Here is a 24,086-nt window from a genome sequence, read left to right on the forward strand (position 1 = left end):
AAACGGGTGAACGAATTACAGGATAATATTTGTCCGCAGGACCGATGAGGACTACGGGACGGGTGGACAGTATGAGGAACTCTTTGCGGGTGAGTGCTGAGCTGGCTCGGTCTGTTGCCTGGCAACGAGCAGGCTGGGTCGGGGCATACCCCGCGGACCATAACCTGTTCTATGTCTTTTTTATTTTACCTGCTTATTTTTGTTGTTCTTGGGGCCAAGAAGTGGTCAAAAACCCCTCTTGACGTTTCAGGGGGACACTTTAAGTTTAGTTTTTGTTCTTATTTTTGCATATATGTTTGTTCTAAAGGAAACATAGACATGACAAAGAAATCTGTGATAGAGAGTGGCTTTTACTTTGTTCTTTTCGACTGGGGCTATTGCAGTATGGTTATTACTTTCTTTTTATGGTTACAAAATGTGTTAGAATTATAAGTTGGAATATAAAGGGGTGTGGAAGTCCCGCTAAGAGAGGGAAAATAATGGCGTATCTTAAGCATCACAAAGTAGATATTGCATTCATTCATTCAAGAGCCTCATTTCAGAGCAGAAGAAGTTATGAAATTGAAATTTGGATGGGTGAGGCATGTTTGTCATAGCTCCTTCTCTCCAGCAAACGTAACGGGGTCGCTATATTAACACACAAGAATCTCAACTTTACCTTAATTAAACAAATGAAAGACAGTGAGGGTAGAATGATTTGTCTACAGGCCAACATAAATGGTAGCAATATCATACTGTGTAATATTTATGCTCCAACTATTGGGAATCCCAATTTCTTTCATGAAGTAAATAAAATACTGGGGGACATGGAGGGGGATATTATCCTTGCAGGAGACTTTAATCAGGTCTGGGATGCCTTTATTGATCGAAGCGTGTTTACCAGCCCATTAGTGCCTAAAGACAGGGCTGCAATCCATATGTTAAGTGAGGATAACGGTCTTGTAGATATCTGGCGGCTGACAAATCCAGGTGAAAGAGAGTATACTTTCTTCTCACACTGTCATAAATCCTACTCGAGAATTGACATGTTCTTGATATCAAACAACATTACTAAACAAGTTGCATATTGCAAAATTAATGCAATAGCTCTGCCTGACCATGAAGCTATAGAGCTGGGGATTGATATAAATAATTACACAGAGAGGAAAGGGAGATGGAGACTGAATACGTCATTGTTGCGTGATGAGGCTTTTACAGCATCTATAAAAGAAGATCTTTTGTACTTTTTAGACATAAATACGGGCAGTGTCGACAGAAGGTCGACCAAATGGGAAGCGTCAAAAGCATACATTAGGGGAAAAATCATAGCATATGCATCTAAAAAGAAGAAGGAGGATATAGGCAAAATCAAAGAATTAGAGACTCAAATTAGAGTGCGCGAAAGGGAACTGGCACAACATTTTTCAGATCAATCATATCAGAACATTTGTAAATTTGAACTTCAGGAAAAATATAACAAGAAGGTAGTATACGCTTTATTTAGGTTGGGGACATCTTTTATAAAGAAGGGGAAAAAACGGGCAAATTGCTGGCCAGACAATTAAAACAACGGAATTCCAGCAACTTAATTGCAGCCATTAGAAAAGGGTGTACAACAATGACTGCAACCAAAGAAATTAATAAAGTTTTACAACAATATTATGAGGCATTGTACACCTCAGACATAAATCCCAAACAGGAAGAATTGACAGATTTTTTTTTACCAATTTGAATCTACCTAAATTGACTCCTGAACAGGCGGACCTTTTGGGTGGTCCTATGACAGAGACTGAAATTAGGAAATCCATATCTAGTATGAAAAATGGGAAATCGCCTGGGTTAGACGGACTTCCCGTTGAGTATTATAAGCAATTCTTGGACATCCTGGTACCAGTGCTAAAGGAGGTATATAATGAAGCGTATACTTTACAGTCCCTACCCCCTACTTTTGACGAAGCCCTGATATCTGTTCTGCCAAAGAAGGATAAGGACCCTTTGCAACCCTCTAATTACCGACCCATTAGCTTACTCAATGTAGACTGTAAGATTTTAACTAAGATCTTAGCAACTCACTTAGAGAAAGTATTACCAGTTATCATACCCCCAGACCAAGTGGGCTTTATGAAGAATAGATCATCGACAGACAACATGAGGAGACTGTTACACCTAATTAGCATTAACAGGGAAAAAAATGGTCCAGTGGTTGCTCTCTCCCTCCACGCGGAGAAGGCTTTTGACCGTGTTCAGTGGGATTTTCTATTTGTGGCACTGTCAAATTTGGGGTTTAATAACCACTTTATTACATGGGTTAAAATACTATATAACAGCCCTAGAGCGTCAGTTATAACCAATGGTGTAATATCGCCATTCTTCAGTCTTAAAAGGGGCATGAGGCAGGGTTGCCCTCTCTCGCCCCTGCTCTTTAATATCTCGCTGGAACCGCTGGCTGTTGCTATAACGACGAACGCAGACATAAGGGGCGTAAAGGGGGGTGGCAAACAACATAAATTGCTACTGTATGCTGATGACATATTGGTCCTGTTAAAAGACCCAGATTACTCAACACCACATTTAATGGAAACAACACAATCATACTCAAATGTTTCAGTTTACAAAATTAACTGTACAAAATCTGAGGCCATGCCAATCACGGGGTTTTGTAATTGAAATACAATGACAAAATTTGGCTTTAAATGGATTCCTCGGGGAATAAAATATATTGGAATTGCAATAAGCAGGGAAATAGAAGAATACCTGTGTTAAATTTTGAACCGAAGTGGGAAAAGATCAAACAAAGTTTTCCAGTTTACTGGAAGAGCTGGCATAACCATGGTATATGTACGCTGGATAATCTCTATGATGGTGGCGTGTTTATGTCATACAATGAACTGCTGAAGAAATACAACCTGACCTGCAGATCAGGAACTGTGTCATGTCACTCAAAGAGCAAAATGAAGAAAACCTCATTCTGGATTACTTCGCAAGGCCACCTCAACATCATTGCGCTTCCATTTTTTACAGAACAATCAGCTACGCCCTCAGCAGTGACTGTAAAAATTTAAAGGTTTTGTGGGAAAAGGACATTGGGTGCATGTTCAGCGATGAGGAATGGATGAAAATTGTTTCACAGACTGGAAAGTACATAAGGGAATGTAAAGGTAAATTTACACAGTACAAAATTATGCAGAGATATTACTGGACACCAGTGAGACTGAATAGAATGGGTCTTAAAAGTGACTCTATGTGCTGCAAATGTCAAAAGGATGCAGGTACACTGATACATTGTCTGTGGGAATGTTCAGGTATTAGACCCCTGTGGTTGATTATTGTACGAATCCTGAGTGAAACAGTGCCACTCTATCCAAGACTCTGTTTGCTTGGTGATAGAGGACGGATGTCTCATGTATCAAAAGGGAAGTTTTCCGTTATTATAGTTGGGATCGCTGTAGCAGCCAAGGTTATTCCTAAGCACTGGAAAACTCCAAAAATCCCACAAGTTAAGGAATGGGTCAACCTGATGGTCAACCATAATGGCCATAATGGCCTCATATGTGTGTATGCTCTACATATTAAATAGCAGGGACAACACTATGGCACCAGTCTGGGGACCATTTTGGTCTTACATTACTATAACATACTATAACAGCCACCCAACAGGATGTCTCCTGAAGGCTCCCTTACTGATGACTGTCTTATGTTTTGTATCTGGTAGCTACTGTCACACCCCGTGTTTATTTATTTATGTTCACTTATGTTTTATATATTCGTGTTATACTTTATACGCGATAGCCCCTCATATGTCAAGCTCAATTTATGTCAACCTCTCCAATGTTAAAAGATGTTTAACAGAATGTTTTGTTACTCTGTCATGTCAAAAATGTTAAAAACTTGAATTATAAAAAAAAAGGAAAAAATATAAATTAAACAACAGAACAGTAACAAAATGTAATAATAAAGTTATAGATATATATATATAAATATATATATATATATATATATATATATATGTGTATGTATGCATCCTCATACACAACATCACAGCATACATATGTACACATACACACAGAGACATTATAGTCAGATACTAAATTATTTCTAACTTTATACATTATATTATTCCATTTTTTAACTCCACTAAACCACTGAATGTAAGTGTTTTTAACTTCCAAATTAGTAGATTTGTATGTACGCAATATTCCACTTTGCAGACGACTCTTATTGCTTTTTTCTGTTGTATGTTTAATGATTGCAAAGTTCTTTAAATGTCTCCTCATAGCTCAACACAGTAATTCATATATGGCAAAATAAGTAAAGAGTACAGAAAATAGAGTGATTTTTGATCCAGAAAATGTTTAGATTTGATCTACACTGTTGATCTAGCACTTATGTATTTCTTGCGATTTTTGCTTGGACAAAATTTGTGTGACTTCCGGCAGATTTTCTGGTTGATATTCACAACAACAAATTTAAAAACTTATACGCTTTCAATAATTATAAAAATGATTGGAATTATTTGAATGTGATTGGATTTTTAGTGTGGCATGAGATCTTGTCATACATTCACAGCATGATGTTACACATTAGCATACACCTTAATGATTCTTGGTCCTTCTGTTAACTTCAGAGGACTAAATCAGAATAAGTGAAGCATGGTAGATGACAAACTGAACATTCAACCCCACACTAGAGTAGATGACTCATATTGTAAATGTAACCATCTATAAAACGCCTCCTGCTGCAGCTCATTTTATGAATCTAAAAAAATCTTGGATTTTCAATAAATAGTATCAGTGACACGCAGATGGATGGAGCCCTAATTTGAGGATGCACTCAACTGTGAATTCGGTTGTGATTTTCAGGTACATGACTTTTTTCCTGGTGTCACAGATCATATAACACTGTGGGTCACAAAGAGTCCTACCCTATCTCTTAATTCTCTCTACATGGTCAAAGTAAACAGTAAATATGAAATGTGATCAGAAGAAAAGACACATGAAAGAACAAGGTTCATGATGGATGAAATCCAAGTGACTGTAATAACAAAGACTGTAATTCAGTGTTGGGTGTCAAGATGATGCAGAACCCTATTATTTTCCCTTTCTCTAGAAGAATAGCGATGTACCAGGGAGGATGAATATTCTAGAAGAGAATTATTAAATTATGTTGGAAGGCAGTGTTAAAAAGCTCACAACAACTTGAATTGCTCAAATTTTCTTGCATCTTTTTCCTTCATCCCGATACAATATGCATTTAGTCATGATGTTTCATGATCCTCCTCCGTCTCCATCATGAACAAATAACCGTTCTGCAGCCTCCCTTTTGTTATTTTTTTTCCTGACTTCTTAAGCTAATTGTGTAGTTTTCTTATCAAATTATTGTGGTGGACTGCAATACTTTTCAACAATTTTAAATACAGTTATGCAATTATTGGTACTGTTTAACTTTACTGTGGTAAAGTTTAAAAGCAGATACACTCTTCTCACCCTCTACAGGCACTAAATCCAGAAACTCTGCAGCTGTAATAATGTTTTTAAGAGTATGAAAAAGGTTTGCAAATTTTTTTTCTTTTATCAGTCATTGCACAACACAAAATGTCTCATTTAAAGTGTGTGACACTAATAGTTAACTCTCTGATGCTTACAAAAACCACCAGTGTGGCATGTGACACGCTCTGTCTGGAAGAAAAGTCTGTAGTTAACTTGCTATAAAAAAAAAAGTACTTACTTATTTACCTCTTCACTCTTAAACTCTCTTGAATTATCCCTCTTATATAATTCCAATCTTTTTAGTCATTTAATTTCTTAATCTCTTTCAAACACCATTTGTTTAAAGCACTTAGTAAAGCAAGCAAGTTGAGGAGCTCCTGCTTGTTTATCTGTTCACTTCGTAGCTTCAGGTCTGAATGTGGAACTTTGGAGCACACAAAACTGGAAAGCCTGTCGTATGTTATGTCAGAATTTTCCAATTAATGGAGGAGGACTGCAATGTCCAATGCAATTCTGTTATGTAAAAATGCTGTGCATACTCTTTTTCCACACCATTGTACTATAACAACATGCTGAAGCACAGAAAAAGATAACTTACTGATATCTCTAAGGAGACACAGAAGCTCTACTGATAGTTCCAAATGGAGACCTAAAACACAAAAGGAGAAAACTGAGCATCAAACAGAGAACACAAAAACAAGACATACCAATAAACATGAAGCTGTGATCTCTTTCTATTGCCTGGATATGCAGATGGTTTAAGAAGTGATGCAGACAAATGGGATTGCTAAATTGTAGAATTAAGAAGTCATTCTTGAAAATAAAGGGTGACACTGGGCAGTTGTCATTTGAATCTGGAATAAAGCATTGAATTCATAATAAAAGTTTTTGCAGCTGCATGACGTTCTGGACAAAAATAAGTCTCTTTTTGACCTTCCCTTCTTTAAGTGCATTCCTGCTCAAAGTGTAGCATGGACACTTTGTGTGGTGACAGATGTGCACTAAATTGTTTAGAGAGATAATGTTTGCAGGTCAATCTGACCAGCATGGAATCATGTTCTTATTCTGCACATGGAGCAACATCAGAACATATAACAATGTGTTCCGCAATGCCCGAATGGTGCAAGAGATTAGGCAAAAACAGATGCCACAAAATGAGCTCCAAAAGACTAAAGGATAAAACATACTGCTGCTCACAGGCTAACCTATAATAAGGTTTGCAAAAGCATTTATGTGCAGCTCCACAAAATCCTAATTCCAGCCTCTGCTCTCAACGAGACAATAAAACAAGCACAGTATATGGGCGGCTGTGGCTCAGGAGGAAGAGCAGTCATGGTGGATCGATTCCAGGCTTCCCATGACTCCATGCCAAAGGGCCCTTGGGCAAGACACTGAACACAATGTTGCCACCCGATGTGTCTATCGGGGTATGAATGTGTGATAACAGAAAGCACTTAGTATATAACAATAGAAGTGCTGTATCTGTGTGTGTGAATGGGTGAATGTGACATGTAGTGTAAAAATGCTTTGAGTGGTCAACATGACTAGTAAAGCTCTATATTAACTAAATTAATTTAAGTTTAGTTGATAAAATGATTAAAATAAACTAAATTGATTTTAGTTCTGCTTTTAAACTAATACAGCCACACCTTCTCCTCAGTAAACTGACACAAGCCAGCATGAATCCTTTTTTAATTAAGTGGTGTTATTCATTTTTAAATGGCAGGCCACAACAGGTGAAGTTCAATTTGACTCTATCAGACTCAGCAGTGTGCGGTACTGGAGCTCCTCAATGGTGCACCACTTCTCCATTTCTGTTCACCTTTCATGCAAATGTTCTGGGCAGTCTGGAGCCAAATCAATTCGTTGTTAAATTCACTGATAATACTGTCCTACTTAATTACCTAAACACAAACAATTATGAGCACTGCAAGGTGTATAATAAGCTGCATCTACTATCTAGCATAATGGAGTTGAATTTTAAAAAAGACTGGCTTTATGTTACTTGACTGGTCAAGAATTCAGGGCAGGATTTTTAGCAAGCCTAGTAAAGCAGCAACATTCTAGCAAACTCAGATAGTAGGGTTTCACAGTCTGCTACTAAACCTAGTCCCATGTCATATCTCATCCTCACAGACCGAGTCTTCCCTGTGACAGCTTCAAGGCTGCTGTCACCACTTAGCACAGCCACAGCTCACACACATTGTGGGTGTCAGTATAATGTCTCTCTTACAACAGCTAGTCGGGCTTGTGTTGATAAAAAATGAGAAGGTCAGAAAGCGGAGGGTGAAACAGAAAGAAGGGGAAAATACCTTTTCATAAAAGTAAATCATCATAGACAACAAATTCAAATTAGTCGATAAAAACATATTTATCACCCTGACCTAATGTCAGGTTAGAGATGTACCAATCCACTTTTTGGATTCCGATTCGATTCTGATATCTAAAATTTGTATATTCGCTGATACCTATATTTTCCAATACCAAAACAGTTTATTTGAACATTATTGTGATTATTGTCATTAGGGCTGCAACGATTAGTCGATGTTGTCGACAATAAAAATAGTCGACAACGAATTTAGCCGTCGACTATTGTCGGCAAAAAAAAGAAAAAAAAAATACCGAGTGAGACATCGTCTTCTAATCCTATCTCTGCTGAGAGTTGCACTTTGAACAAAGCAACAACCAGAAATAGTTGGGAGGAAAATAACTTTTCAAAAACTCCTGGAAGGCTTAAGATTAACCTAGACCCATGATATTACTGATATTTCAACATATTTAATCTTAATTTTTACACTGTATTTAACTCCGCATAAACTGATGGTGTAAACAGAATTTTGTCCCCCCCAGTTAAGAAATATAAAACATAATTGTGTTTAGTTGTTCCTCTTCTAACCAGTGTGTTAGTTTGCCATGGCTCCCTTCCTATTTGCACACAGCCCTGAGGCCTGCATGAGTCCCAAAAGTCCAATTCATACTGCAGCACACTGCAGTATCCAAGACAAAACACTCAGCAGATCTCTCTTAGAACCAATCCAGAGTGAAATAAATAAATAAATCAAAGTAGGGGGGGGGGGGGGGGGGGGGGGGCACTGGAGTCAGCTGAAATGAATTAATCTTACTTTATTGTGTAATCAAATTTTCCACACCATATTATCTATAAGAAAGTAAACATTTTCAAGGGGCATACTTTTTCTTCATTACTTTTGTTCCAAATTTGTCCATATTTTCTTTATTAACAAAAGCTGCTTGGCCTAATCTTTCCTTAATTATTAGGAATGCACCAAAAACAGAATACAAGTACTTTACACGATACTGAGTACCGAAACAAGTACTAAAAATGCCATTACAACTCACTGGTAAGGAGCGTGGACTAGATGCGACGACTGAGTGGGTAATTGTGTGTTATATAAAGAGTCATCCTGCAAAATCCTCTAAATGTAAGGCTGGAAAACTGTCAGAATCTTCATAAATAAGGAGGATAAAGTGGAGAAAGCCCAAAGCACCTACATGCCCAAAATAAGGTTTGTTCCTCGAGATAATGCCAAACTAATCAAGTAAATAATCAGGAGGGTTTAACAAATGTTTGGATGAACTGCTCTGCCTCAGTCACTGACACAGGAGTCGTCCTACTGGGTGATGCAAAGTCTGGGGGGTGCAGGAGAGATGGCTTATATCCAATCTTGTAAAGGGAGGGCAACACTTTCTTATTTTCCATCCTCTGGTTGAGCACCTGCGAGGAGTAGTGTTAAATTCTGAATGAATGACCCTGGTTAAGCCTTGTACCTTTCCTCAGAGCATCCCAGACCAGCTGTTTCCTTCTCTGGAATTGGTGGAAGCAGAGGATAACAAGTCATGGCTCTGGTTTGAGGGTTGCACTGCGATTAGCCCGGCCCAGTTTGGGTCCGGAAGAAAAGATTTCCTCAAGGCCCCTTGCAGAAGTTTAGAAAAGTTCTGCCTAAATTGTGGCCCTTCAATTCCCTCGGGGAGCCCAAATTAGCCAAATGTTGCAGCCTCTGCTTTTCTTTTCCAGGTCAGTTAGCTTAGCCTTTAGCTTCTTATTATCAGTTTGAAGCTGACTGCATAAAGTTTCTACCTCTTACTGCTGGTGAACAGTGTCAGGTTTCTCTACTAGTGACTAGTCTGTTGTGGTAGCTAGCAATGGTTGTTTGGACTACGTCCATTTTGTCGTTAAGTTTTTGTAAAGATGTCTTGAGCTTGGAGAACAGGGCTGATCTGTGGTCAGCTAGAAGTGCTATAATCTTGTGTTTGCTAACATGGGCGTCAGCCTCGGACTTTTCACCTGGTTTAGTAGTTTTTTTATGGTTTATGTGTTAATGCATTTTTAAAAAAATATGTCAATTACACTGATTAATCTCTTTGCATTAACATGTTAAGTTTGACAGCACTAGTTTTTTTCACATTGGTATCGGTTCTGTAGTATCAGAGCACTTTTATGAATACCGAGTAAGAGTACACGCACATGGTATCGGACTGATACCCGAAAACTGGTATCGATATTAATGATCATATTCATATTTAACAGACAAGAAAACTGTGTAAAGATTCTTAAGTTCTTTTCCCAGTCCAGCCTCAAAATACATTGCAGAATTAGAAGATGACACAATTTCCATGTCTACATTACATGTCAGCACAGAGCCCATCTCCAGCTGGAAATCTCATTTGACCTCCATCCCTCATCATTTATAGGCAAAGGCTTACAGTGTTATGTTCTTCCTGAAGCCTTGCATAAGCTGTTCCCTGACTTTAACAAACACCCAGTCAACATTTTTACAAGGTTGCTCACCGCCATGCTGCCATGAGCTCCTGTCCCAGAGCAATAACTAAGCACTCTTCTCTGAATTACAGTCCTAAGGCACCTAAAGATGGAACAGGAGATGAAATGTAAGGGTTTTAAGGAAGACCACAGATAAGTAAGCTGCAGGCTGAAAACTGTTACAAAGTCCTGACTAGCAGCTTTATACTCAGTGCTCAGCAGCCAGTGTTATGAGGTAACAAATGCATTATTACACTGATAATCTTCAAGTCTTGCCCAAGAGCTAACATAACCTGCCTTATATTGTGTATAAAATCACAACAAGTGCAATGAACACAACCACATGAGCTCATGTTATTTTACATTATTTCTCCATTCACTTCTAATTCACCTCTATTAAATCTCCCATCATATTTTGAAGCTAAGCTCGTCTAAATCAAGACTAAGGAGTCTATTGCTTAATTGCTGAACTTCTCTTCTGACCTTAGAAAAACCTCTTGAACTGAAATCTGAAGGTTCAAGACTCTTTGATGCAGTGAAACTCGTTGGTGCATTGCTCTTGCACTACCCTGTAGTAGTTTAATGCAGTGAGCTATGTGTTCAGTGCTTGTCTAGAGGGAAGCAGTACTTCAGAGGGTGTCATCTGAATACATAACACATGCCATGTATTTTCTGGTGGAATATACTCTTAATTTTTTTCTGAAATGACAAAATAGTGACATTTTAATTTAGCTTTGAAGCACGTCCTTTTAATATTTAGAATTAAAGAAAAAATTGGTGTTATTATTCTGTGAAATACTAAAAGGTGGTAATGGGGTTTGTTTGAATGTTTGTAGCGAGCTGTAAAGGAACAATGCAAACAGTTTAACCTCACAATTGAAACCAAAGACTAACATTTGACTTCATTTCCCTGCTTCACTGTATTAATTAGTGGACGTATTTGGCTGACTGTGTGGGTGTGTAACCTTCAGGTTGGTACTCAGGCATATAAGACAATGCACCACCATTTTTATTTTATCTTTATTTTTTTGTCTACTGATAATATATTCATTTTAAGCTGCCTATCCAAAAATGCTATTTACCTTTGAATGATTGCAGATCTGAATATCCTTTCTGTAACTGAGAACATCAGCATGCATAAAGGACAAAATATTAACAACAAAATATTAAGCTCACCACTATTATACTGAGGGTACTGTAGCATTGATTTGATATTGACACATTACTGCACTGATAAAGGCCACAATTACATCCCATTACAGCCTTCACACAGACAGCTAAGGACATCACAGTTGCATTGTTGTTATAAATCTGTCTTGCACATTCCTTAAATATGAGGTAAATAAGCTGAAAAGCAACACAGCTGCTGTAACCACAGCAGAAAGTCAACCAGACTAATGCTTCAATCAATGAGCTTATCGGTATAATTTTAACTTCATTAAAAAAACTAATAGAGCAGGCAATTTATGACTGTGTATTTCAGTATATTAATGTGGTGCTACAGCCTATTGTTCAGACAAGTAAGAATGTTTCAGTCTGATTCTGTGAGAGGCAACCCTGGTTGTTTTAAATTACCTTCAAGCCAAATAAAGAGCAAAAAGAAAATCAACCTCAGAGAGTCAGTGCTCTTATTGTAAATCTATAATTTTCTATTTTCTGTCTCTATAATGCTCAATAAAACGAGTTTAAGTTGTCTAGTGACTATGCTTTTTTAAACACTTAATTAGATCTCATTTCTTCATAAGGCTTTGCCTTTTGCCAGGCTGCTATTATAAATAAGAATTTGTTCTTAATGACTTACCAGGATAAATAAAGGTTGTATGAAATAAAGAAAACACTGTTTGAGGAAATGTCAGCTTGTATAGTTTAGTGGTAATTTTTCATAAATAAATAATCAACGTTAGTTTCAGATCTTAACAGAAGTAACCAGCTTTAGAGCAATCAGTCTATGTTTCATATTTCTCTTATGAAGATGCTTCTAAATGAAATTCAAATAGCAGTCAGTCTTTAAAGTTATAAAGTCATAGAGAATCTCACTGTTCAGCCATTAATTCATTTCCTAACATAACTGATTGGAGGTGGGGATTTTACATTTGTTGATCTCTACGGTTTCCAACATTGGTTGTCAAGTTAATACACTTTGGTAAGATGTGGGACAGCTTCACCACACTGAAACTACGGAGCTGAAACTGAAGTCAGTGGTCTCTGACAGGAGATTCTTGAACCCCAGCGGGTCTGTGGAGGTACTGCTTGGAGGTAATGAAATTTATGGTTGATCAGATCATATAAAAAATTTTTTTTTAAATATTTCATCCCACATTTTTTCCCACAAATTTAAATACTTCTTAACATGAGTCCAACATATTGTTATGACAGGATAAATGGAGGCAGAAAATGTTATCTTTCAGTCAGAACTGCACACATTCAATGACACACAGTGAGACACACACATTCAGTGATATGAGCTGGTGCCCATCTCAAGCTGACACCAGCTTACTTACAGCACAAGACCCGTTCCTTCAAGTTTCCAGCACACATAGAGGAGGACCCACCCCTACTGCTACTGTAACAATCACAAGGCTGCACGTTACATGCCTGCTCTGTAAGGTTCTCTATGATTGGCTGAGAACCTATTTAGTTAGCAACTGTCTACGATCCAAAACACAAAGATGCATGCACCAATATTATTTGAAAAGAAGATGACCTTGTGCAATAATAAATAAACCTGAGAAATCAATGAAAAAAAAAACATTATTTACCTCACCCAGGAGCCTTGTGCAATCAAATCAAGATATCCCAAAACACTGGAGCTCTTATCCACAACAGCCAACTACTGAGGCCAGTATATAAAGATGCCAACTGTATGGACACTGCAGAAATCTAATTTAATTTTTAATGTGTGTAAAGCTACACACTACAGAGTTAATCAACAGAACCTCAGAAGCAGGACACCTTGTACATAAAATCTTCAATAATTCTGCACGTTTAAATAAATCAACATCTATGTAACTGTTAAGAAGATTTAGGTTTCAGGCACTGCTGAGTATCATCAAGTACTATTATTTAAAATCAACACTGCAAACTGCTACCTCTGCTATTCTCACGTCTCTGTTGTGAGTTATTCTCAACTACTTTTGGGTCATGAAAAATCCCTTGTTTCTGAAACTCACATCTGTCCCCACAGCATTATAAGTACAGAATAAAAAATGATATTTTATCTTTCTCTCTATTTCTCAATTTCATGTATGTTCTTTTAATAGTCCTGCAGTTATTTTTTTTTTTGTTAGCAAGATCATGCAAAAGCCACCAACTGTTATTACCACACGTTGGCTTTCACAAAACTTTGTATTGGTTAAGAAAAGAGCCTACAAAGTTTGGGTATCCAGCCAGATAACTACCTTTTAAATTGCAAAACAGGTCATTGGTTTTGGTGAATGTTTCCCCTTCAAGTGTCTCTCTAGTCTTATTTCAAATTTTTTTTTACACTTTTTTTTATTGGTTGAAATATGCATTTCATGTATGACAATACAACCTCAAATCCAAATAACACAAATATCATTTTAGAGAAAAAGAGAAGAAAAAGAACAAAATAACATAAAAGAAAAAAGCATAAACGATTATTCCATTCGCTCTTTCCTTTTTCATCATTTATAAATAGAAAAAAAAAAAATCTCATGTATAATAATAAAAAAAAAGGTTGGGGAGAGGTGCAACAGGTACAAGTTTAGTTATTGTAGGGGAGGATAAAAGGGAAAAGCAGATTCAGATTCTCCACCTTTTCCTATTTCATGGGAAGTCTGCCATGTGCTGTCTGGCATTTTCTTCCCATTTCGCCCAATGTGTTACAAAATAATTTTTCTTTAAATTAACAGAAAAGGTCATTTCAAATCATTTGCATCACTTCATGTACCTTTGTCCAGTAACTGCTAACCTTTGGACATCCCCAAAAAATGTGGTCGCTCTGCGATGGAGATATAAAATAGCGAAATACATTTTTCCAACAAAATTCCTTCCATGTATAAGATTTTGTGCTCCTCCATTGGGATATACATATATAGTCCCATTCTTCGTTTGTTATAGCTGAAGCTCCTTCCCTCGTTCATTTTTCTTTAATATAATTAGTTGATAGATTATTTAAATTACAAATGCATTTGTATAACTGTGCTACTGTTCCCATAGAGCGTTCGGATTTGTATGCATTTATAAAGAGTTTTATTAATGGGTTATGTTCTTGTCTATTGGTTTGTTTAATTTCACTATTATATTAACTCCTTAATTGTAGTTATCTATAAAAGTCTTGTTTCTCCAGATTAAAGTGCTCTTTCAGGTTCTGGAAACTTTTCATTTCATTATCCTGTTCGATCTGAAAGTAGGTTTCAATACCTTTTGTAACCCATGATTTAAATCTCTTATCAGTTTTATTTGGGATGAAATTTGAATCATAAGCACTCCATCCAAGAATTTTAATAGCTTTTTCCAATTTATATTTTTTTTATCAAATTCTTCCATGTGGTGAGTGTTGATTTTATCCAAGGGTTTTCTACACTGTTGATTGATTGTAGACGTTTATTGTCGGCCAAAATAGCTTGTACTGGAAAATCTATAACCTCTGAGCTTTCTATATCTTTCCATTGCGCTTTGTAATTTGGGTCACACCAATAAAGTAATACTCTTATTTGTGATGATGTGAAATAATGTCGAAGATTTGGCAGGCCCCATCCTCCTCTTTCTTTTGATAATTGTAGAGTTTTGTAACGAATACGGGGTCTGTGTCCATGCCATATGAATCTTGAAATCATTTTATCCCATTCGATGAAATATTGTTTTGAAATATTTATTGGTAATGTTTGAAATAAATATAAATATCTTGGTAATACATTCATTTTGACAGTTTCAATTCTTGCGCTTAGACTAAGGTAAGGGAGAAGATTTCATCTTTCAAGGTCAAGCCAAATCTGATATCTACTGCTTTAATACCACTTGATTTATTAGATATGTCTAGTTTAGGCTGCAAATGAATGTTAAAGTCTCCACCACAAATAAAAGTTCCCTCCGAGTGGTTAACCATCAGGTCTACAATAGTTTTATAAAAAGAAATGTCACTACCTGGTGGGGCATATACATTAATTAAACTGAAAACCTGCCGTCCAATTAATCCTTTGATCAGAATAAATCTTCCATCTTTCTCTTTATGCTCCTGAGTCACTTCTAGGTTTATTTTATTTGAGATAAATATAGCAACTCCTCTCTTATGTTTCCCCTTGTATGAAGGGGAAACATAACCATGGAAAGCACTTTGTGCTGCATTCTTGTATGAAAAGTGCTATATAAATAAAGATTGATTGATTGATTGATTGATACCTTATTAAATCCCATTTTATTCAGTTTTTTGTGTTCCAGATTATTTAAACGTGTTTCTTGAAGATATACAATATCAGCCTTCTCCCTTTTCATCTTTGGTAATATTTTTGACCTTTTTATTTGGTTTAGGATGCCATTAACATTAAGTGAAATTACCTTGATTTCCCCCGTGTTTTTCTCAATGTAAAAAACTTAGATTCGATGCTGCAAAACTCTCTAACTAAACATAAATACATAAGTTGCAAAAAAACATTACAAACCAAACCCAATTCAAAAAAAGAAGAAGAAGAAGAAAAAAAAGAGAACTTCCAAAGCAAAGGTAAGTTGGATGTCCTGACCTAAATAACCTCATTGGGAGGGAAAGCCTCTTTAAACCTTCGTGAAAAAACAGGGCCTCCCAAGACAACTTAGAACATGCATATTCGGACATGTAATATAAGTCCTTATCCTCCAAAGAATCAAGTCATTTAATTCTTAAATGTATGAATGAGGATAACATGAAGAGAAAAATAAGAACAGAAGATTAAAAGAGTGGGTTCACCATTCTCATCCATATCTACTGTGCAGGTTGCCTTTGGAAGGTTTGGAGTTTAGCTTGTCTTGTCAGGTCTCTGTCCGGTTCAGTCTCTTTTCAGATTTTATTCAGATTTTATCTGCTTGGTCCCTTTTCTTCATGCTCCAGTCTGACAGTACAGATACAACAACCATATGGTTGTGCTGCTTCAGCTTTATCATACAAATGATGATGGTCTGATGATCATGCTTGAATAATAATGCCAGGTTGCATTACAAAAAAAAATTTACCCCTGCATCTTAAACAAAATTGTTTCATGGAATAGCTTCAGCCTGTCAAAGAATAAAGATATAGGGCCTACCAGATGTGAATTTGTCTGCACACTGAAACAATGACAACAGCAGGCGATGATCTCGGCACATCTAAATGCTAATGTCATGCTGCTCCTCAAACAAAAGCAATGAGCTAGCTTGGCAAATGCATGTGAAACCTAAACGATGACATATTGTAAGCGACAGCCTACTCACGAAGAGGACTCGTCTTATGAGTTACAACACAACAGGAGGGAAGGTAAAATGATGGTCACACATATGCTTGTAATAACCCACGCAAACAACCAAAAAACAAGAACTGTTAGCACTACTGAAATTCCAGGCTGTCTGGTGACATAATTTGCCTTTGAACCTCTTCATCTTCCTTGTTAGCTTGTATGAATTAAAAAAAAAAAAAGTTTACCATGGTAGAAATCTGGAAAATGACTGATGCTGCAAAGCAACCAGTGCTGAGATCTAATCACACAGTGGATAGCAAGAACAAGTAAGTATCTACATGCAAACGTAGTCTGAAAGTTTACAACAAAGGGGATTATGAAAGCTAGACTAATGATGTCATTTTAGAAAAAAAAGCAAAAAAAAAAAAAAACATAAATAAATAAATAAAATAAAATAAAATCAGTAAGAGATTTATTAAAGAGACTGTCATGAAAACAGCTCCCACTGAAACAGTCACGGTGAAGGCATAACTAACAGGAATGTGGCTTGACAGAGACATTAACCATGTACTTCTGCAGAGGTAGGTAAAATAAAAAAATGTTTCTGAACAACAAAACAAGATGGGATATTTACAATAAATATCACTAAATAGTGATGCAAATTTGTTTTTCTGGGTCCCTTCATAATATATCACACCATGCTCAGAACTACATCTGGTATGTGTACTTTAATGTCTGCACTGTATATATGAGCAATCTATTTTGGTGGTTGGACTGCACCAGCTAGCTATATTTATGGTTTATATGTTTTATGTTCTTGCACCCTGTTTCATTGTACCATGAGACTCATGATCAATACAGGGTTGGGTTTCATTTTGAATTTAATACCAAACTGATGGGACTCTAAATATATTGTTAACTACATCTTTTATCAGAACTTTTATTACTTTTCCTTATTCAAAGCCAGCTTATTTTAAACATTAAACTTAGTTTACTTATGGCTTGAGGTACTGTTCAGCTTGTGAATACAGCATCTGTCAATTATTCTGAAGAAACATACATTTTGACCAAGATACCTGTATAGTTTCATTATCAACTGTCAATAACACAAAGTAAGAAACCTTCAAACTTTGAGGGAAACAAAATAATAATAATAATAATAACAGTAATAATAATATTAAAATAAAGTACAGGAAAAGGCTGATACAAGAGTAACTTCTGTATATTGTACAAATGTAGTAAGTTATAATGACCAACAACAGGAACTGCAGACAGTCTGCACTGAGACAGATCCAGTTAAGGAAAAAGGCTGTTTCAAAGCTTCTCTTTCTCCTCTCTTTCTAGCTCTGTGCTGCCTCACAGCCATTCTTTAGTGCCACCCATGATTAATGCAGCTATGAATGGGTTTCTCCTTCACCAAGCACTGTGGGAGAATGGTTGTTTTGGTTCTTTCTTTCATCCTTTGCTTTCCTCCCAATGTGACCTGATTTAGTCACAGTGTGAAACTGATTTGAACTCATTTGAATGTTAATACTATAAAGGGGTAAAATGATGTGTCTGTATCCTGTATACCTCAGTGATCCTAAGAGACACCAGTACAATGGGGAAAGTGTATCTTTTTAAACAATCTTAATACACAGGCTTTTATTGATCAATTTAACTGGGATATAGTATGAAGGAACACACTTCTCTTGCACAGTCGTAGCATGAACCATACCACATTTACACACTAACTGTATGGTTGTCATGATACTAAAGTTTCAAATTCGTTATCAATACTAAAGACGGTACTCATCACTATATTATTACTATCCAGTACCATAGAGAAGTAAAATATATTAGATTTTTTTTAATCAAATAAAAAAAAACACAACCCAAACAATAAAACAAAAAAAACTTTCTTTCTTCACAAATATAAGAATACATTAACATTGTAAATACATTATTGTAAAGCTCTGTTAGCTTGTGCAAAGATAGTCTTCCTTAAATTGTTTGCTCAGTGATGCAAAAAATACAAACTTTAAAAAACTTCATCCACTTGTTAGTGTACTTATTAAACGTGTCCTTTCTTCACAATACTTGAGAACAGGTCAAGTAAACAACAGAACAAACTAAAGATGATCTATTTTTTTTTAACTTGATTAATTAATTAAAAAAAATAAATAAAAAAGACAAACATTTTCAGTGTTTCTTACAGTCTACATTAATAGGCATTAATATCTGACTGTAAGCAAGGACAGGGACAGCCAGTGGCAGCTTTAACGTCTGTGCATGGGGCAAAGGTGAACATCTTCTGCTCTGAATGCAACTGGGACTGCTGCTACTCTAGGAACGAGTCTCTTGTCAGTGCTTTTGGATGGCGGCAGGGCCTGTGGCATCACCTGCTGCTCATTGAGAATACGTGATTTCAAGTCTAAAGGTTTCCATCAGCACCAGAAAAAATCGCTAGATTTGTCACTAGTTGCTTTTTGGAAAAGGACTCGCTAAAGGTCTCTGAAAACTTGCAAAAAACAGTGGCAAAGTCACTAAATAGGCAACACTGTAAACAATGGGCCCACCAAGTAGCTGCTGTAGAAGGAGGGGTTTCCCACCGTAGTGCCATTTGAAAATGGGTAGAGGTGGCTGGTCCATTCTATTAACCAGCAGATGCCAAAGTAGCATTTAAGCATCGACACTTGTGCTCATTATCTAACTCATTTTAGTATCGACTAGTATCTGAGTATCGATTTTCTTTTTATAACATTACTCTGCTGTACTTGAAAGTATCTACTTTCATTAATGTGTGATGCTGTTTTTTATTTTTTTTTCATATATGATGGCCTGAGATTTGCTCTCATGAGATGTTTTGGGTGAATGTCCATAATTATTGTGTAAGTTGGTGTAAAAACAGTGATTCTCAAGCGGCCTTTGCTCACCTCCTGATAACACAGTCAGTTCGGCATCCTCTGTCTCATCTCATTATATCCTCCTGTAGAGTTTTTGCACAAAATGAAAATTAATTAAGACACTGATTAGTTATGAAACTGGAAACATGTCAAACTTTATCACTTGTGAGATTCTTATTTTTCCAAAGAAAGTAGTAATTGCTCCTTGAAGTCATGACCTCTCTTTTTACTTCTGTAATTTGGTCATATTTCGATGGAAATTTAAAGGTTACAACATTTCTGGATGAGGAGCTGCGGTATATAAACAAGCTGAATTTACATTTACATTATTAGGTTTCTCTAAATCAGGGGTGTCCAAAGTTGGTCCTGGAGGGCTGCTGTCCTGAAGGTTTTTAATGTTTATCTACTCAAACACACCTGACTAAAATTAAATGGATCCAACAGGCTATGACATTCTGCACAATGACTCATTAATTTGCATCAGGTGTGCTGGAGCAGTAAAACCTGCAAGAATATGGCCCTTGAGGACTGGAGCTGGACACCTCTGCTCTAGATGATACATTCTCTTTGTTCATATCTTTGAATCTATCAGATATATGTCAAGATATTTGTCAAATAAACATGTATTTTCAAATTTCTAATGTTTGAGATATGTCATACTTTTATGACATACTTTTTTTTATTTTATTAAAGATTTAAAACCCTCTCTGACTGCTTCTAAGACTGGGTGCAATATGCCCCTGGTTTTCACACTTGATGCAGCACAATGTTACACTGAACACTCAGGAAAGTACAAACAACACATCCTGCAAGCCTGCACTGTTTCTTGTAAATCTCTTCATGCTTCAACTAGTCACTGAGATGAAATTGATTATTTGAAAGTATGGTTCACTGTGTCGAAGAATGTCAAGGGAAAAAAACAAAAAAACAAAAACAAGTTCTGTGCATTCTTGATACTGTCTTCAAACCACAGTGGATTTTTCAAGAAAACCACAGCAGAAGTTAATATTTCATAGGAAAAATAAATGATGCACCCTGCTTCCTTGTTGTTTGCATATGTAGGTGATTATAGAACAGATGCTCTTTAATGCAAAAAGCAAAAATGTACAATGAAACAGTTCAATAATCAGGTCACATTTTAAACCCTATCTAAACAGCAGCAGCAGTTTAACCATGCCTGGCTGATCCTTATAATGTAACCTGGATTTTTGCAAACTCTTCCTTCCCTTTAGTGAAGAGCAATACAAAGAGGTCCTATCCTAGAGTCTAAAGTCAATAATTCCTCAACAGAAATGTTTGGCCTCACAAAGGCTGGTCAAGCTGTGTCAGAGTCCAGTGCAAAATAATTATTCTGTCTTCAAAATCAAATAACTAATAACTTTAAAAATGCCTGACAGATGCAGAAACACAGACCACTCTAATAAAAAACCAGAAATCAAATGAGACAGCACTGTCAAAAGGGCTGTTATTTTCATCTGTGTGATACTAAAAAAAAACAACACGAGCTGCACAAAAAAAGGCTGACCTTACCCACTCAGGTTAGAGATGGCTCAGGGAAGTTTATTCCCACAATTTTTAAATAAATTTCATTTTAGTCAGTAAATTTTTTTCTCAACCAAATGGTAGAACAGGCACTTAATGGAGTAACACAGCTGGTCGACTGCTAGATTAAACTGCAATGAGGAGACTGTAGTGTTAATGTAGATAAACCCTCCAGAAAACTGTGAACAATGGAACATAACTCATACCAATAAGAATATAATGACAGTAGCCACAACGATCTCCATTAAGGGGATGTTCTCACTCATTCTCATGGTCGCATCCCCTTCTCTCCCTCCATATTCAGTTTTTTTTAAATAATTGCTCCTATTAGCTACAGCCAAAATTACATTAGCCCCTAGACTGTCATAATGAGATGAACATTTTTAAATGCAGAAGGGCCTCTGTTCCATCTAAATGCCAGAATGGAGCAACTCCACTGGTGCTAAAAAGATGTTTATTCACTAAGGTGGGCAAAACGCATTTAATGCTCAGCAGGAAGCAGGGACACAATAGATGGGTTTTGCCTGCTAGTTAAAATCAGACTTTCCAAAAGATTTCTATATGTACTTACTGCTTATGCAAGAAAAAGGATATAATTAAAATAGAGAGAGTGTAAACTTCCACCATTACCTGGGTGGCAGAAGGTTATTTTTAATACAATAACAATGGATTATGGAATATAGTTTTTCTCTTTTTAGATGGTTGTTTTTTTCTGTTTCTTTGTTCTTTCAATTTTTTTTTTTGTTGGTTAATGTTTAATCTTCGGGTTTACAGATTAGAGAGGGGTTACATTGTGATTGCCAGGCCATTACCCATTGGTAATGCATCGTTTCTGCTGGTTCTTGTCAGATCCTTTGCTCCACAATGCCATCAGACAAATTACTGAACTCAAGATTCAAATGTGACTCCACAAACCACCCAAAGATGGTGACATTTATATAAGTCTTGATACTTGATTTTTTTTGTTTTGTTTATGGGCAAACACGAAAATATTGCTTGAAATAATGTTGAAAAAACTGTATCAATAAGAACTATTAATGATTAGATGTACTGTAGCCACCAATAGAAACAGACAAGTTAATATTCACAAAAGCTAATCTTCTTTGCAAATCACCACAGCAACTATACTCTTAATATCTCTTCCTATTTATGCTGAATCAAGGAATCTAGTCACATAAAAGGCTTCCTACAATAATACAATTTACTGTTGGAAATTGGAAACACATTTACTCATTTCCTATAAGCATGTTATCCTGTTCTGTGTTGTTTTGATTGGAGTCCATCCCAGCTGTCATGGGGAGAGAAAGTAAACTCCAGACAGGTCGCCAGTTTGTCACAACAACCACACGAGCACCTCCTTTTAATTATGAATAGTCAATTGACTTTACATGCATGCTCTTTGGACTCTAGGGGAAAACCAGAGGTACCTGCCTTGCAGACACAAACTAAACAAGCAAACTCAAAATAAAATATCTTTGCCAAAGATTTAAACTGGGAACATATTGTATACTAACAGTATTTAACAGCTACATTGGTCCACAGTGTAGAACACCACAGTTTCACCAGAAAATGCTTGAAAATTGTAGCTTGACTTTGTTTTCTCATTTACTCATTTTTCTTTTTCCACAGATACAGTTTACAGAGTTAGCGAAAGTCTACATTGACTTTCGCTACATGATGGCGCTCAACTACCTCAGGCTGATGCACAATGGCATCACTCCCTGCAAGGTCGAGCTACATGTCAATGATCATATGATGTAACATAGCTCATTTTGTCATTAACAAGAATGTAGCAGGAAATAAATTCTGTAACTCTGCTCCTTCTTTTGAAAATGAACACTACTTCAAGACTTATTCTGTACAATGTTTCCCATAGTCTTTTTTTTTTAAATTTTGCTTTTACCCACAAATGGTTTGGAGTTGAATGTTCATTATTAGCAGTTGACTAAATGATGCCGCTAATTATTCAATTATAATTATTCAAAACAACCGTTTAGAAATTTTTGCTATAATGACACTAAGAGGTTTTGGACATGTAGAGAAACATACCTATTATTTATTTTCTAGTGAAACTGAGCTGCTTTTTTTTTTTTTTTTTTTGTACAGCATGGTTTGAAGCTATCACCTTATTATGGTCAATCCCTAGAGTCCACTCTAGCATCCTATGACTGCAGAATGAGTACACCCCAGCGAGCTGGAGGAAGGATGTTGCAGGTGTTGCACTGAAAACCACCCCAGGTTATGGAGAGGGTGAAACAAAGTGGGTAACCTGCCAGAGCATAGATCTACAGCAGAGGAAAAGGTAAGAGGTGAAAGAGGAAACGATAATAACTGATATATAAGCTCTAAACATAGCAAATATTTGTAGGTTTATGGCTCTCCTGAGGCACTTCATTTTCTTCTACAATCAGGAACTGCTGTTCTCCATCGGCAATCTTACTTCTTTGTCATGGTCATCACTCTCTCCCTGAACTGCACCACAGCATTTGTTCTTTTCCCTCTATTCTTCTGCTGTATACTTTAAACAGACTTCATTAGTCTTTTTACGTTTTTGCTTGCAAAAGGGCTGATAGGGAAACATTGAAGAGTGCTTGATTTACTTTTATGTTTTATGTTTAATGTTTTTAAGGTTACCAGTATAACAACAAATTTCTCATGAGAGTTTATGCCACATGTTTCCAGACAATAGATAGGAACCCCTTTCAGAAGACAAAATGACTTTGTCCATCATGAGCTGACCAAACATCTAGCTAGCAACAACAAATGTCATTATTATTGTTATAGAGTGCTTGATTCTATATCTTTGTTATCTTTAACCTTGTTTTGTTTAACTCTATGAAAAAACTATTTTAAAATCTGTAGTAATGCAACCTAATTTAATTTCTCCTCTTTGCTCATTAGTATTATCTAACAAACCAATGTGATTAGATCAATCATGAAGGTTAGGATATGAGTTATAGTATTATTCTCACTTGTTTGATTTTAATAAAGTAATAAATGCTACCAGTGTCAGCAATGCAGTATTTAAATGGTTACTTCTGATTTTACTTTA

The 24,086-nt window shown here is 36.3% G+C and overlaps 1 protein-coding gene across 1 annotated transcript in view; it reads right to left on the bottom strand.

Annotated features, from left to right (window-relative positions):
• The window catches only part of apba2b (amyloid beta (A4) precursor protein-binding, family A, member 2b), a 62,226-nt gene that overhangs the window by 36,773 nt on the left and 1,367 nt on the right, over nt 1–24,086 (bottom strand). The window contains exons 2-3 of the mRNA XM_041992411.1: nt 19,523–19,575; nt 6,064–6,114 (exon numbers count right to left, since the gene is read on the bottom strand). The gene's annotated coding sequence lies outside the window, so the exon portion shown is untranslated. The remainder of the gene's footprint in view (nt 1–6,063; nt 6,115–19,522; nt 19,576–24,086) is intronic.

This window comes from Melanotaenia boesemani, chromosome 1, assembly GCF_017639745.1.
Source record: "Melanotaenia boesemani isolate fMelBoe1 chromosome 1, fMelBoe1.pri, whole genome shotgun sequence".
Classification (NCBI taxonomy): domain Eukaryota; kingdom Metazoa; phylum Chordata; class Actinopteri; order Atheriniformes; family Melanotaeniidae; genus Melanotaenia; species Melanotaenia boesemani.